The following is a 17,917-nucleotide window of genomic DNA, read 5'->3' on the forward strand; positions in this document are numbered from 1 at the left end:
AATGTATGTGTTTATAACTTCTTTCCTCTAGCTTCTCACACAGCTTTCTTCTCTTAGATCACTTTCTTCTCTTAAACCACTTTTAGGGACTCATTTTGCATTGGGAGTTGTTTATGGAGTGAAAGTTTAGTGCCTTTGGCAAGTCCTTAATGGTCTACTCACCTATTATGCAAGAACCAAAAGAAAAGACCAACCACGTGGTCCTTCCAACCCATCTGGGGTTTTTGTGGCTTTCTCAACATTAAGCCAGTTAGTATCTCACTTAAATAAAGTCTTTCCATATGCTGTAGAAAGACCAACAGATGCTTGGGTTTGCATTTTCCTGAAAGAAATACGCAGCATTTCTTTGGCATACTTGATTGTACTTCAAGAAGGAGACATTCCGTGTATTTTCTAGTTGTAAAGGGGAAGACTATCGTCAGTGCTTTGTTTTTATTTGGACATATCCAACTGGAATATCACATGGATGAGTATCCATGGTTTGACTCTTATTTAAAGCATTATCAGCTGTATCCTCAGACCTTCTCTTTTAATAGAAGCAAGAAGATTTATGATGTTTTTGTTTTTAAAAGGCTGCTTTTTATGCATATGAATCTAAAGACTCACTGAACAGTGCTCTTATTCTTTCCTGATAGATCTAGAATTATTCCTCCATATGCTGTCATCTTTGCCTTGCTTTCCGTCATGAAATATCAGTTTAATGTTTTTTAATTTGATTTTCATTTAGATTCTTACTCATTTCTTTTTTTTTTTTTTAAGATTTTATTTATTTATTCGACAGAGATAGAGACAGCCAGTGAGAGAGGGAACACAAGCAGGGGGAGTGGGAGAGGAAGAAGCAGGCTCATAGCGGAGGAGCCTGATGTGGGGCTCGATCCCATAACGCCGGGACCACGCCCTGAGCCAAAGGCAGACGCTTAACCGCTGTGCCACCCAGGCGCCCCGATTCTTACTCATTTCTAATATTGGATCAAATTTCGAGTCTACAGTCTTTAATCATTTGCTTTATAAGCTCATACTCATTGCCTTCCCAGTCATACTGCTTTCTTATTACCACTGTGCTATCCCGTGTTCTTTACCCCAGGCAGGCAGCCTTGCTCACAGTCTCTGGCCTGTGACTCATCTTTCCATGTGCCATTCTTCCCACACCTATGCTTTCCCTCCCTCCATTTTTGGCAGAGAAGTACCTTAGTCTAAGAAATAAGACTTTAGGGGTGCCTGGCTGGCTCAGTTGGTGGAGCATGCTACTCTTGATCTTGGGATCATGAGTTCAAGCCACATGTTGGGCATAGAGCCCGCTTAAAAAAAAGGAAAGAAAGAAAGAAATAGGACTTTAATTTCAAGGCTGTCTTACGCTACTAATTATAGTTGTCGTACTATGGAAAAGGCAGTGCTTAGACAGAAGTGGCCTAAGAGTGCATGAAGGGAGAGGAGGTCTAAGTAAATTAGAGAGTGAAGTCAGCCAATGTGGAAAAGGGCACATGAGTCCAGAGTCTGGGGGACAGGATGTCAGGAAAGTTGGTGAAACTAAGTTCTGCTCTGAATGCAGAGGTTTGTCTCTCCTTGCCCTGTTTTCTGTTTCTTGCCCCAAGTACCTACACTAAGGTCCAAAATCTGTTGGAAGATTCCAGGTGAAGCCTACTCCTGATTAAAGCTAGAGCTGAAATGCCTGGATTTCCTGGTAGATCTCAGCCGCAGACACAAACACACACGGACCCGCACGTACATACACGTGCACACATACACACATTGAGTTCTTTCTTCTGTGGGCCCAATAGGAATGCCAGAGGATGGTGAAAGAGGTGCTACTAATAGCCCAGCTTGCTTTGAAAACAAGACAAAGATGGAGGCTTTGTGCAGTGGAAAATTTGGGAAAGTCAACCCTGCACCTCAGACTCTTAGCTCTAGTACCTGTTTGGTCCTCACTTTGGAGCACTGCACAAGAAGCCTCTGACTTTATTCTTAACTGAACCAAGGCCACAAGCATGCTGAACTAGTTTTATTCATCTGTTTAAACAATAGATAGTTTCTAGTTATTTTGCATCCTCTGCAACTTAAAAATCTTTTTGAAGATTTGAGAGACTACACTTGTCACTTGTGTGTGGGTTTAAGATTGATAAGTTAACTCCTTTAGAGCAAGATGCTTGCTCTCTGATGTTTTTGTCACTATGTCAGTTTTAGAAGGAGAGGACAATAAACTTTTTATAAACGGATTTTTTTAGGTTTCAGAGTGCATTCAGGAAGTCCCTTCTGACAATTTAGAAAGAAACTTTTAGCAAATTTGTGACCTTTAACCTTTTTTTGCTTCAACTCTATATGTTCCATCTTTTACTCTTTCTTGGGGAATGTTTCATTTTTGTCTTTGGCCTTAATACCATCACTTAATTACATTTCTATTTATAACAAATCAAAGAACCATTAATTAGTATGGCCCTTAACCACATATCATATCAGTAAAAAAATTCCAACTTTTTAAAGATTAATTTTTCTATATGTTACATACTAATACATGTCGTCAAAGGAGAGTTTGTCTTCTCAGCCAGTCTCATTTATACCTCATCTCTAGAGATGCGAACAAATCATACTATTAAAATGCCCCCACCTCAGTAATTTATAAGCCAGGTTAGTGGAGGTGGATGAAAGCATTGACATGTGTTAAAGTGCCAGAGAAAAAGGAGTGAAGTCATTTAATACTGCGTCCATAACTTGGTCGAGGATTTGAATAGTCAATAGGACCTTTCATCACAACCAGAAGTAGTAGTAAAATCACTTTTTCGGTAGAGGAAATGACAGAATTTAGTAATATTTGTTACTTCAGTATTTGGGATCAGTCCAGCCCGTTTTGAAAGCACAAGCTTAGAAAGACAGGCCTTCAAGTAGAAATCCTCAAGTGTTGTTTGAAGAGCTGAGAGGGTTGGTAAGACCTGCTTGCCCTCTTCCTGTCATTGCGGTCCAAAGGTATGTGTGTGTGTGCTCTGCTGGGTATTGAAAGTGTGTAAAGCAAAGTGCCTTGTTTTTAGTACCATTTAGTAATATTTTTCACGTGTCGGTCCCTTTGTCTGGAAATAGCTTTCTTTGTTGGTCAACATGTAACAGTACAGGAACAGGCCTGACAAAATTCAGGCACAGTATAATTAACATTGACTTAAAAAACCAGGTTGTGTCACAATTGTCAGTAAGTTTATAAGTACATTACGTTAGAATTTGTATATAGTGCAGTAGTTTGCTTTTAGTTCCCAGAACATAAAAAGTAATAAATTAAAAATTACAATACTTTTACCTTATATTTATGGAGAGTTTGATAGTTTGAAACCTATATATATATTCATGTGACCCTCATTATCACCCTACAAAATGAAAGGCACAGCTAATGTTAAATGAATTTGAAGACAGTATGGCTTTTGACATCTGTCACTGCAGTTAGGATCACATATTCTGACAGGTGTGGCAGAGATTCCCTTACTTCCATATGCTTCATTGTTCTATATGCAGCTGACCCTTAAAACAACATGGATTTGAACCATGAGGGTCCACTTCTATGTGGATTTTTTTTTTTTTTGCTAAGGACAGTACTATAGATGTATTTTCTCTTTCTTATGACTTAATAGCATTTTCTTTTCTCTAGCATATTGTAAGAGTAAGCACACAGTTATGTATACATATACAGAATATATGTTAATCAACTGGTTATGTTATAGGTAAGCCTTCCAGTCACAGTAGGCAATTAGTAGGTTCTGGGGAGTCAAAAGTTAGATGCAGTTTTCAACTGTGTGGGCAATCAACATCCCTGACCCTTGCATTACTCAATGGTCCACTGTATTTCCATCCTAAAAGAACACAGAATCAAAGAAGATGACATTCCCAGATAGAAAAGAAACTGAATGTTCACTGAGCAGAAACAGCTGTTTTGCATCTTATGATATTTCATTGAGCAAGCACAATGATTGGAACACTGTAAAGTCTCAAAAAAATGTTGAATGTGAATGAGTGGTGATACACAGTTAAGAAACAGATCCAGAAAAATTGTGACTTGCTTAAAGTTGATGAATTGATTCCACAAGTATTTGTTGTGCATCTACCATGTGCTGTATATTCTGAGTTCGGTCTCAGCTGAGAGCACAGTGAATGAGACACACAAGATCCCCGCCTCATAAATAAGCCAGATACAGAAGCACAAATATTGTGTGGTTCCACTTATATGAATTATCTGGAGTAGGCAAATGCGTAGGGACAGAAGGTAGATTAGAGGTTACTGGGAGCTGGGAAAGGGGAAACGGGAGAGTTATTACTTAATGGTTACAGTTTCTGTTTGGGGTGATGAAAACATTTTGGAAGAAGATAGTGTTGATGGTTCCATAACATTGTGAATGTAATGATAATGCCACTGAATTAATACACTTAAAAATAGTTTTAAAATGGCCAAAATGACACATTTTATACAATACAGCATACCATAATTTTTAAAATTAATATATTAAATGCCATTGGATTATACATTTCAAGTGGTGTGAATTTTATGGTAGTGAGTTATATCACAATAAACCTGGTTTTTTTTTTTAAAGAAAGGAACCTATCTCATTAAACTTATAAGCTGATGGAAAGACAGACAGTAAACAAAATAACCTTAGATTGCAATAAGTGCTGTAATAGAAATCAGTTAGGCAATATAGTGGGAAGTAACTGGAGAGGGACCTGCTTTAGATAATGTCAAATACGCCTTATTGAAGAAATGATATAGAGCTAAAGACATGGAGATGACCAGCCATGCAAAGAGCTAAGAAACAGTAAGTTAAGGTCATGGAACAGTTAGTGCAGAAGCCCTGATGCAGGAAAGAGCTTGCTGTGTTTAAATAAAGGTAGATGGCTAATGTGATAAGAGTATAGTAAGTAAGGAGAGAGGTAGCCAAGGAGCATATCCTAGAGATTACAAAGAGTTTGAATTTTATTCTAAATGCAAAGGGAAGCCATTGAATAATTTAAGCAGGAGAGTAGCTTGATTTATTTTTTTCAAAGATTGTTCTACGTGCTCTCCTGAATTATAGAGAACTAGAAGTACGATACCATTGAGAGGGCTACTTCAAAAGAACTGGTGAGGGTTGATGGTAGCTTGGACTAGGATGGTAGGGAGAGAGAGAGAATTGAACAGATTTAAAATATGTGATGGATGGTGCCAGACATCACTAATCCTCAGGGAAATGCAAATCAATACCACAATGAGATATTATCTCACTACTATCAAAAAGACAGGAATTAGCAAGTGTTGGCAAGGATTTGGAGAAAAGGAAACACTTGTGCACTGTTGGCAGGAATGTAAATTGGTGCAGCCAGAATGGAAAACAATGTGGAGGTCCCTAAAAAAATTCAAAATAAAACTACCATAGGATCTACCAATTCCACTTCTGGGTATTTAACCGAAGGAAATGAAAACACTACCTCTAAAAGATATCTTCACCCAGGTGTTCATTGTTGCATTATTTACAATAGCTAAGGTATGAAAACCTAAGTGTCCATCAGTGGATGAAAGGATAAAGAAAGTGTGGTATGTGTACACACACACATACACACACACACACACACACTCCCTGGAAAATTATTTCAGCCATAATAAAAGAAAGAAATCCTGCCATTTGCAACAAATGGATGGATCTTGAGGGCATTATGCTAAGTGTAACAAGTCAGGTGGAGAAAGACAAATGCTGAATGATCTCATTTATTTGTGGAATCTTAAAACAAAAGTCAAACTCGGATACAGAGAATGTTTGGTGTTTGCCGGAGGTGGGGGGATTAAGGAGTGAGTAAAATGGCTGAAAATGGTCAAAAGGTACAACTTCCGGTTATCAAATAAATAAGTCTTGGGTATGTAATGTACAGCATGGGTAACTGTAGTTAATAATACTGTATCGTATATTTAAAGTTCCTACAAGAGGTGCCTGGGTGGCTCAGTCGGTTAAGCGTCTGCCTTCAGCTCAGGTCATGATCCCAGGGTCCTGGGATCTAAACCTGCTCCGGCACCCTGCTCAGCAGGAAGCCTGCTTCTCCTTTGCCTTCTGCCCCTCCACCCCGCTCCTACACTCTGTCTACAATAAAAAAATGAAATCTTGAAAAAAAAAAAAGAATTCCAAGTAGAGTCATCAAATAGGCAACAGGGTATTTGGGTCTCAGGGTAGGGAGGTCAGTAGTGGAGATACAAATTTGGGATTCATCAATATAAAAAAAAATCCATCCATGGATATTTAAATCCATGGAACTGGATGATATCAACCAGGGAGAGAATGCAGAGCTGAAAAGAGAGACAAATACAGAAACGTAGAATTGGATTTAGTTCTGGGAAATCACACTTAGAAGTTGGGTGGAGGAGGACGAACTAGCAAATCCTGAGAGGAATGACCAATCAGGTAGAGAGAAAACCAGGAGAAAGTAATAATTCGGAAACTAAGAGAAGTCAACTTTTGGAAGGGAGGAGTCTTCAACTATGTCAAATTCTACTGTAAGATGAAGTAGCCAGTAGACTTGGGAACATGCAAGTCGTTGATGAGCAATTTCAGTAATCAGTAGGTGTGTTGAAGAGTGAATAGGAAGCGAGGGAGTGACACTGATTGTAGATACTCTTTTGAGGTGTTTTTTGTGAAGTGAGATGGATAAATGGGTTCATAACTGGAAAAGACGGGTTAAGGGAAGGTCTTTTGTTGTTGTTTTTGTTTGCTTTGTGGGAATGTGGGGTATGTTTTTTAAGATGGGATATACTGTCAGACCGTGTTTATATGCTGATGGGAATGATCAAATAAAGAGAAATTATCAATATAAGATAAAGAAGGGATACTTGAAGGAGTAAAGTCTTCGAGAAGGGGAGAGGAAGTAGGATACAGAACACAAGCAAACATGTTGACCTAAAATAAGAAAAGGGTACACTTTCAACAATCTTAGTTTAAATAAAAAAGCCAGTTTCATTTAAGAATGCATTGATGAAGCAGTTAAATTATTGACCCTTGAGTACATATCTTGTCAGTATTCTGTGTGATGATAAGGGAAATATACATGGAAAGCACTTCTGCTGTATACTGAAGTATAACGGTATTTCAAGGAAAAGCACTTACGCAATTGAGCTACCAGCTCAACTACCTGATTTTTCATGGAGCACCATCTTTACTTGAAAGAATGACTAAATCAACAAACTATTCAGACTTACATATTTGAAAAATACTCTTTCAAAAATGAATGAAGTGAGTCTCTCAAGGGAAATCAACTGATGATAAAATTTAAGATTTTAAATGAAAATTAGTATTTTGGAAAACTTGCATTTGCCGCCATGAGAGTGACAGCTTTCCATTCCTTAAGGATGTTTTTGATGAGATTGGTAGTGGTATTTAACAAATGTGATTCTTAAATATTGTGTAGTAAATGTGTCAACATTTAAAATCTATAGAACTAGTTAGCCAGTATTTTCCAGGTGACCAGTGTGTGATGCTGTGAAATCATGTACAGGTAAAGACCTGTTTAAAGTGAGAAAAAAAAAGAAGAGAGAGAGAGAGAGAGATTTTAATATAACCGATGTGAAAAGCATGTTGGTGTGGTTTGAGATTCTACATTGATAACTAACATTTAAGAGACTACTACTTGTTGAGGGGCGCCTGGCTGGCTCAGTGACTAGAGCACGCGACTCTTGATCTCAGGGTTGTGAGTTCAAGCCCCACATTGGGTACAGAGATCACTTAAAAATAAAATTTTAGGGGCGCCTGGGTGGCACAGCGGTTAAGCGTCTGCCTTCGGCTCAGGGCGTGATCCCGGCGTTATGGGATCGAGCCCCACATCAGGCTCTTCTGCTATGAGCCTGCTTCTTCCTCTCCCACTCCCCGTGCTTGTGTTCCCTCTCTCGCTGGCTGTCTCTCTCTGTTGAATAAATAAATAAAATCTTTAAAAAAATAAATAAATAAAATAAAATAAAACCTAAAAAAAAACCCAACTACTTGTTGAGTTTGTAGTATCAGAAGAATATCCATAATTATCTGAAAAGGCTATTAAAATCCTCCTTTCTTTTCCAAATATATTATCTGTATGAGGCTGGATTTTCTTAGGAAACAACATATAGTAACCAATGAGTGCAGAAGGATATATGCGAATCCAGCTATCTTCTGTTAATGTAGACATTGCAAAAGACACTTGCAAAAATGCAAAACAATGTCACTCATCTCTCTAAATTTCTTTTTTTTAAATATGCTTGTTTTTCACTTAAAATATTTATATTAACAAGTAATAGATTTCTATTTCTATTTTATTTTTTAAAAGATTCTGTTTATTGAGAGAGAGAAAGGGAGTGAGAGAGCAAGCACGAGGGGGGTTGTAGAGGGAGAGGGAGAAGCAGACTCACTGCTGAGCAGGGAGCCCAACTCCGGTCTTGATCCCAGGATGCTGGGATCATGACCTGAGCTAAAGGCAGATGCTTAACTGACTGAGCCACCCAGGCACCCCTCTATTGTTATTTTTAAATGAATTAAATATTTAAAGGTTTTCTCCGTTGTAACTTGTAATATGGTAAACACTGGTATAAATGACCCATATGAAAAAAAAAAAAAAAAGCTCTTTAATGTCCTCAGTAATTTTAAGAAGTGTAGAGATCTTGAGACCAAAAAGTTTGAGAACAGCTGTCCTAGAGAATGTGGCCATCCAGATTTCCTACGAAACACCCGAGTTGCTGATAAGACACACTTACTGGTTCCCCAAATTTGGAACATGATATAAGGGAGTTAACAGTTTGAATTCTGGTAATATGTTTAGTACAATCCAGTCCAATATGTTGAGTACAGGGCCAGCAGCTATCAGTGGGCTCTTTCATTATTGCCTTTGACTTTTCTTAAACCAGGCCTCTTCTCTCCTTGAAAGCTCAGGAACTTAACAGCAATACTTTGAGGATCTAGTTTACAAATACTAATGATGATTTACATTTGTTTTGAATGTTAATGGACTTTTATTATACTTTTACTTCTGTATCACATTTCATGCTCCATGAAGTATGTTGACCAGGTCTATCTTTAGAGATAAGAAATTGAGCTGCTGCTATGCCAGAGGATGACAAAACTATTAAATGGCAAACAAAAATCAAGATCAAATCTTCTGACGTCAATCCAACTATATCCCACTGATGTTTCTTTTCCCTTCTTTCTTTCTTTTTAAAAATTTTTTTAAAAAATGTGGGCCTTCTTACAATCCTCTGAGGTCACAGACAGCATCTGCCTTTGCAAATGGGAAGCCTGAGAGCCTGAGTTCAATAGAAGAACCAGGACTAGAACCCAGGGACTTCATGACCACTCTTCCTTTTACTCTTTTACCTCTTTTTCCCCTCAGGTTATTTTAAGACTTCATAGAAAGTAAAAGTAGCTTCTCCTTCCAAAAACAGTTGGAAACCTCTGTTCTGCCAAGGACATGGTCTTTCTCTAAAACTTGACTACTCGTGGGGCCCACAGTGCTCAGCTATTTAGAAGGGATCAATGCCAGCTTACACCCAGCAGCTTAAATTCATGTCTATTTCTTCAACATACAGTCCAATCTATATGACACATGGGGAGAAAACGCATTTTTATTTTCTTAATTCTTGGACTCGAGAATACAAATTCCAAGGATGTTTTAATAGTCAGACTGCCATTTTTCCCCCTGCTGCCTACAAAAGTTGCCAGTAATGTAGTAGAAACTTTTTTTTAAGTCCTATACCTATATCTTTAAAGAAAACTTTACTGTGATATAATTCACTTATACAATTCATCCTTTTAAAATGTACAATTCGGTGGTTTTTAGTATATTCATTGAGTTGTGTGGCTATCACCACAGTCAACTTTAGAATATTTTTATTGCCCCCAAAGAAACTCTGTACCCATTACTTACTCCCCATTCCCCAAGACCCCCATCCCTAGGCAGCCACCATTCTACTTTCTGTTTCTAGAGATTTGCCTGTTCTGGACATTTCATATAAATAAACTCATACAGTATGTGGTCTTTGTGATTGGCTTCTTACGCTTTCATAGATTCAAGGTTCATCCATGTGATAGCATGTATCATTCATTCCTCTTTTTTTTTTTTTTTGCCAAATCATTTGGCTGTTTGAAGATGCATATGGATATATACCACATTTTATATATCAGTTGGTAGACATTTGGGTTGCTTACACTTTTTGGTTTATTATGTATAATACTGCTATGAACATTCATGTACAGGTTTTTGTGAGGACATGTGTTTTCATTACTCTTGGGTATTTACCTAGGAGTGGAATTGCTGAGCCATATGGTAACTGTTTAACATTTTGAGAAATTGCCAGACTGTTTTCTAAAGCAGCTACACCATTTGACCTTCTCAGCAGCAGTGTGTAAGAGTTTCAGTTTCCCTTACCCGTCCTCACCAGCACTTGTTATTTTCTGTGTTTTTGATTATAGCCAGCCTGCTGGATGCAACATGGTAGCTTATTGTGGTTTTGAGTTGAACATTCCTAATGGCTAACGATGATCTGCATCTTTTCATGTGTTTGTTGGACATTTGTAATATGTTCTTTGGAGAAATGTTTAGTCAGAAATGTTCTTGCCCATTTTTAAACTGAATTATTTGTCTTTGTTACTGAGTTGTAAGAGTACTTTTTATAACCTAGACAGAAGTCCCTTCTTACATGTATGATGTGCCAAATGTTTTCTCCTATTCCATAGGCTTTTTCACTTTCTTCATAGTGTCCATTGAAGGCCAAAGGTTGTTAGGTTTTAGGTTTTTATTTAAATTCCAGTTAGTTATGGGGCACCTGGGTGGCTCAGTCGGTTAAGCGTCTGCCTTCAGCTCAGGTCATGACCCCAGGGTCCTGGGATGGAGTCCTGCATCGGGCTCCCTGCTCAGCAGGGAGTTTGCTTCTCCTACTCTTTCTGCCGCTCCCCCTGCTTGTGCTCTCTCTCTCTCAAATAAATAAATAAAATAAAAATAATAAATTCCAGTTAGTTAGCATACAGTGTAATATTAGTTTCAGGTGTATAATATCATGATTCAATACTTCCATACATCACCTGGTGCTCATTACAAGCAGTGCACTCCTTAGCCCCCATCACCTGTTTAACCCATCCCCTGGCCAGAATGGTTAAAATCAACAATGCAAGAAACAACAAGTGCTGGCAAGGATGTGGAGAAAGGAGAACCCTCTTGCACTGTTATTGATGCAAACTGGTCTAGCCACTCTGAAAACAGTATGGAATTTCCTCAAAAACTTAAAAATAGAACTACGCTATGATCCAGCCATTGCACGAGTAGGTATTGACCCAAAGAGTACAAAAACACTAATTCAAAGGCATACATGCACCCCTATGTTTATAGCAGCATTATCTATAATAGCCAAATTATGGAAACAGCCAAATGTCCATTGACTGATGAATGGGTAAAGAAGAGGTGGAGGTGTGTATGTATATACAGTGGGATATTACTCAGCCATAAGAAGGAATGAGATCTTCCCATTTGCCATGACATGGTTGGAGCTAGAGAGGATTATGCTAGGTGAAAGGTTTTTAGTTTTGATAAAGTCCAATTCTTTAAAAAGATTTATTTATTTATTGTAGAGAGAGAGAGTGAGAGCATGAGAGCAGAGAGAGCAGAGGGAGAAACAGAATCCTCAAGCAGACTCCGCACTGAGCACGGAGCCTGATGTGGGGCTCGATCGCACGACCCTGAGATCATGACCTGAGCCGAAACCAAGAGTCAGATGCTTAACTGACTGAGCCACCCAGGCGCCACAATAAAGTCCAGTTTTTTAAATTTATTTTTTCTTTTCTTGTGCTGTTGGTGTCAAAAAAAATCTAAGAAAGCTTAGTACAAGGTTTGCTTCTGTGTAGTTTCAGCTCCTGTATGGAGGTCTATGATCCATTTTGAGTTAATTTTTTTATAGAGTTTAAGGAGGAAGTCCAATTTCATTCTTTTCCATTTGAGTATCCAGTTGTCTCCAAAAAATTTGTTGAAAAAACTACTCTCTACCCATTGAGTTGTTTTGGTGTTCTTATTGGAAATTAATTAACTATAAATGTGAGGATTTGTTTCTGAACTCTAAATTCTATTCCATTAATCTATATGTCTGTCCTTATGCTAGTACACCCTCTATCTTTTTTCTAAAATTTTTCTAAAGTATTTTCTAAAAAAGTTTCTAAAATTTTCTTAAGTATTTTCTAAAAAAAAAAAGTATTTTCTAAAAGTATATTCTAAAAAATATTTTCTAAATTCGTTAATAGTATATGCCAATTGTAGAACATTTTTTAAAGATTTAATTATTAGAAGAGAGCATGTGAGTGGGGGGAGGGACAGAGAGAGAGGAAGAGAAAGAATCTCAAGCAGACTCCCTAGTGAGCATGGAGCCCACAGCGGGCTTGAGCCCAGGACCCTGGGATCATGACCTGAGCCCAAATCCAGAGTCAGCCACTTAACCAACTGAGCTAACCAGGCACCCCATAGAAACCTTTTAAAGTACGAAAGAAGATAGAATAACAGAACTTTTAAAATAGTCTATAATCTTGTCATTCATATGTGCCTTCCAAATCTTCCAAACTTTTTGTCTTTTTTTAAAATTTCCATTTCTTTTTTTTAAAAAGATTTCTTTATTATTTAATTGAGAGAAAGAGAGGTAGAGAGAGCACATGTGGGGTGGGGGACAGGCAGAGGGAGAGGAAAAGAGAGCATCTCAAGCAGACTCCCCACCGAGCGTGGAGCCCAACATGGGGCTCAGTCTCATGACCCATGAGCTCATGACCTGGGCCAAAATCATGAGTCAGACACTTAACCAACTGAGCTACCCAGGAGCTCCTTGTCTTTATCTTACATAGTTGAGGTAACATTATATATACTGCTGTATATCTTTTTGCTTTTTTGAACACAAGCTTTTTTCCAAGCCATTAAAAACTCTTAGTCAATTCTTTTAATATATAAAAATATATTTTTAAATATATAGGTTTTTTTTTAAATTTTATGTATTTGAGACACAGAGAGAGAGAGAGAAGCACAAGTGTGGGGGGAGGGGCAGAAGGCGAGGGAGAAGTAACTCCCCGCTGAGCAGGAACCCCCCTCCCCCCCCCGCCAACATGGGGTTCGATCCCAGGACCCTGAGATCGTGACCTGAGCTGAAGGCAGATGCTTAACCGACTGAGCCACCCAGACGCCCCTCTATGCATATATTTTAATTTAACCATTCTTATAATCTTGGACATTTATTCTTCTAGAGTTTTCTTAAAAACATGGTTTTGGTTATGATATTAGTTAGCACTAATATATGTTTACATATACTTATTGTTACACATATTATGTTATCTGTATATTAATATATTTCTGCCCTGTAGAATGACATATTCAGATATGAGATGTAGTAAGGTGAATACTACATATGAGATGTAGTAAGGTGAATATGAGATGTAGTAAGGTGAACATCTTGTCTCTCAAACTTTTCTGTGGGTCCTATAATGTTTCCACTAAATCATTTCAAACCTAAGCTTTATGCTCATGTGAACAAAGCAGATTTTCATTCAAATCCTTACTTTGAAGATGATGATAATTAACTCATAATTAATCCTCTTTGTGATTTTTTTTCTCTTTAAAAGTAGAAAAATAACATTTTCTTATGTGTATGTAGTTATCTCAACCCACAAATACCTGAGTATTTGAACTGTGCAAGGCCTATGAGAGGCTGACTTTACTCTCAAGTTGTCTATATTTGGGGGGAGGGGGATAAAAAAAATATGTACAAATGTAAATAGCCAGCAGTATAAGACATACAATGATCACTATCAAAGGAGAGGTTCTGTCCAAGGTACAGATCTGGCTCATGGCGTGTAGAGCCCTATAGTGGTTTAGAGTTCCGCAGACCTGGATGTCCGTCCCACTAACTGTCTGGATGAACTTGGGCATGGAATAAAATGTCACTGCATGTCTATTTCCTTATCTCTGTGAAGATTGGATAATCCTCAGAGGATTGTTGTGAGGACTAGAAACAATGAATGTCAAGTTTATAGTTCAGAATTCGTCCCCAGAAAAGGTACTCAATCATTGGTAGCTGCCATGGTTTATTCTTGATGTTGATTTGTCATTCCCGTTAGGCTGATATGGAGAAGGAACCCTTCAGTAGAGAGCTATGGCACCTGAACTAGGAATGCAGGGATGAAGGTGTTTGGCTAGTGAGAGAGGAGAGGGAGCGAAGGTGCAGAAGAAGCACTGCTTCAGGTATATCAAGACCGGCCTGGATGAAGCAGAAAGTTACCTTAATAGCAGAGATAGGAAAGACATTTTTGGTTGACCACCATTGGCCCTAGCATCATGCAGTTCCCAGTCTTTACACCTGAACCTGATAGTGGTCTGTATGAGCTCCCTGGGCATGTTTGGGATGTTTAGTAAATACTTACCGAAAGAATGAATGGTGGATGACTTAGCCAGAAGATTGTTTGTTCCTTGTTAAGGTTAATAGTTATTCTATATAAATATGTGTGTATTTAAATATATATTTAAATGTATCTTGACTTACATCTATTCAAATAAAGGCTTTAATCGAAGTAGAAAAATCACATATATATAGTTGTTTTCCAAAAGTATCATTCTGTATTTAGAGGGATAATGTTACCTTTTTGTAGTTGTAAGTAATTGGTTAAGTGTTCACTATTAAGAACCATTTTAGTTATTAACCAGTTTACTAGACATTTTTAATGATGTATTGGCTGTGATCACTGTGCTCTTTAAAGCTGAGTGATAAATGGACAGGACAAAATATTTTTACCTTCGTTGGACATTTTTTTCTCACTTTAAACTGAAACTAGAAAGCCAATGTCAAAAATACTTTTCCAAATGAAAAATAAAACAAGCGTAACCTACATTTACATAGCTTATTTTAGAGTACAAAGATCTTTCACATTTATCATCATCTCTTTTTTTTTTCTTTGCAAAAACCCTGAAAGTGTTAGTATTGTTATCCCCATTTTACGTTTAGGTAAACTGAACCTCTGAGGGGTGAGCAAAGAAATTCAGACCCTAATCATCTGCTAAGTTCAAGGGACTGTACTTGCTGGTCTCCTTTTATCTGTGGCTACCTAAGAGCTAAGTATAAACTTAGCAGCTTATTTCATTTAGCCTCTTTGTTAACTTCTCTCTCTTCCTTTATCCTAGCTGTTTTAGAAGATTTACTTGAGTATTTTATTTTGTATATTTTAATATTTTAGGCTGCCAAATTATTTTCTTCAATTAAAGAAATAAATTCCTTATTCAGTAATGACAGTAGCTTTTTCCAAATCACCACCATGAGTGACATTTTTTGCTGAGAGAAAAATATTTAAAGAATGCACCTCAACTGAAATGAAATACACAGTGCTTAGTTCAGAGAAGGTAGACTATAAATTCTTTTTTATGGTTAAGCCTCATGAAATGAATTATGAGAAATAATATCTATGAAAAGTCTGATTTTAGTTGGCATCAAAGGAACAGGCATAACTTAGGTATAAGCTATTTAAGGAAATGAACTTAAAAATTATTTTATGTAAATTTTGGTACCTATTAGAGAAAAGCATTTTAAAATGTCCAGACTTGGGTTTCCAGGGATGATAAAATTATTATCCTGATGGATGTAACTTTATCAAGGCCAAAAGCCTAGGATAAAATGAACTAAAAGAAATGCATTACAGCTGAGTGTTTAAGAGCAAGTACTATGGATCTAGACTGCAAGGGTTCAAATACCAGTTGTATCACTTTAGCTGTATGATTTTGGATAAGCTACTTAAACTCTCCGTGCCTCAGTATCCTGTAAAATGAGAATAATAATAATAATAATAATAATAATAATAATAATAATGCCTGTAAGTATAGTTCCTATCTTAGAGTTGTTATGAGGATTAAATAATATTTGTAAAGACTTAGAATAGTGCCTGGAACAGAGCAAGTGCTAAATAAATGTTTGCTAAATACATAAAATGCAAAGTGCAGTATAACTTCGTGATAAAGAAATCCCATATTCCACAAATACGAAATGAGGTGACAATGTGTGGAAGTAAGGAGAGACAGGAACTGATCCCACTGTGTGTATCTACTACAAGCTAAATACAAGTTACAAATAAGCAAAGAAGGGGGGGAAGTTGCCTTTTTAGCTGCATCGGTGAGTACCATGTATATGGAAGGAAAATATTCGGATACCTTGTTCACTGTAAATGAGCTTTTAGTTTTGAGTTAAGGTTAACAGTTTTCTTTTTTCAAAATAAAAAAAAAACTTTTATCATGTAAATCATCCAATCTCATTATAAATTTGTTCTTAAAATACAGAAAAGCGTTAAAGAAAAGAAATTGAAACCACTTGGGATTATACTACTCAGAGACACTATTGTAATAGCCTAATGAACACCTTTCCAAACATCTATGCAAATATACATACATAAGTTAACTAAGTAAAATTTTATGTAAATGGTTTCATCCTATGCCTTTTATTGTTTGTTCTGCTTTTTTCATTTAACTATATTGTGAAGATACATTCATGTTGATGAATATAGTTGTGTAAAATTTTGATGAATATAGTTGTGTAAAAACGCATTGCCTTCTGTTGTATAGGACGTTTAGATTGTTTTCCGAGAGTTCTCTATTGTAAGCAACTTTGTAGTGAGAAAGCATCATTCTACTTAATTATACCTGTGCTCGGTTATTTGCTTAGGATAAATACTGAGTTGCTGGGTCAAAGAATATATACATTTTAAAGTTATATATGGGCGCTTCTTTACCCTCTTGCCAATATTATATATTCTATATTATTGCATATTGTATGTTTATTAACCTTTTTTTATGTGAGAGGGGAAATATATCTCTATACTTTGATTTGTAGCTTTTTTATTGTTAGTGAATGTTAAGTTCATGTATTTCATATATTTATTTGCTGTTTCAAGTTCTTTTGTGAATAACCAATGCCTTTTGATAAATGTGCCTTTTTAAAAATTGCAGGTAGACTGTAGAACCCCCAAAATGATATAACATATAAGGAAATAATGCATAGGCCTTGCAACTAAAGTGAAGAATTGGCTAGTCACAGACTTACGTCGGTCTTTATTTTATTTCTCTGTTTTTACGTCCTTTCTTCCCCCAGTCCTCTCTAGGATTGTTGGTTCCCTTGCTATGTAAAAGCTCTCTGGCATTAGGGCAAAGGTTGGATGAAGACAGCTTTTGGAAGAGCCTCTAAACTCCCGTCTCCCCCCGCCTGGCTCATTTCTTCATTCTTTTCTTCTGCTCGGCACTTTTTATTTGCTGTCAGCGTTTCTTTTTATTCATCTTAGTCCTATGACTGGTGTGACTGTTTCTTTTTACTCTCTTGGTGTTTCTGTGGCTGCCCGTAGGGCTGATTCATCACTTACTCTGTGTTGGGTACTGGACTGGGCACTGGGGAGACAAGGATGAATAGGACTTGGGCCCTAAACCTGGTGCTCACCTTCTAAGCAACACCCTAGTATAGTGTGTGCTAGTGATAGAGATATGTGAAACTTTCTTTGGGAGGTAGTCCTAAGGAAACATTCAAGCTAGACCTTTAAGGGCGAGTCAAAGTTTGCTCTAAAAGTAGAGGGAAGGGAAGTAGAGAGTGGAAGGTAAAGACGAACAGAGATATGAGTGTGAACAAAGCTCAGAGTAGATACACACAGTGTGATCAGTTCCTGTCTCTCCTCAGGCTTCTTGGTGACATGACTTACTCTGTGTTCCTGGACAATGAGCTCCCCTTCTCACTGTCTCTACAACATGTTATCCTTACCTAGAGCATTACATTTTTAATCAGGGGGAATATTACATTCCTAGAGTGTTCCCCCAAAATTTAGCAGTGTTTTTTCTGTTTTGCTATTTGCAAACTGATCTATTTTTAACTCATAATGAAATAATCTTAGAACTGCATAAAAAGATGTGCTATATATTCAAGGTATTAAAA

At 37.2% G+C, this 17,917-nt stretch overlaps 1 protein-coding gene across 3 annotated transcripts in view; it reads left to right on the forward strand.

The window, feature by feature from the left end:
• Window positions 1-17,917, forward strand: part of UVRAG (UV radiation resistance associated) — a 295,144-nt gene that overhangs the window by 218,610 nt on the left and 58,617 nt on the right. The gene's annotated exons all lie outside the window — the stretch shown is intronic.

This window comes from Ursus americanus, chromosome 16 (assembly GCF_024610735.1).
Source record: "Ursus americanus isolate L20-20 chromosome 16, mUrsAme1.1.p, whole genome shotgun sequence".
NCBI lineage: Eukaryota > Metazoa > Chordata > Mammalia > Carnivora > Ursidae > Ursus > Ursus americanus.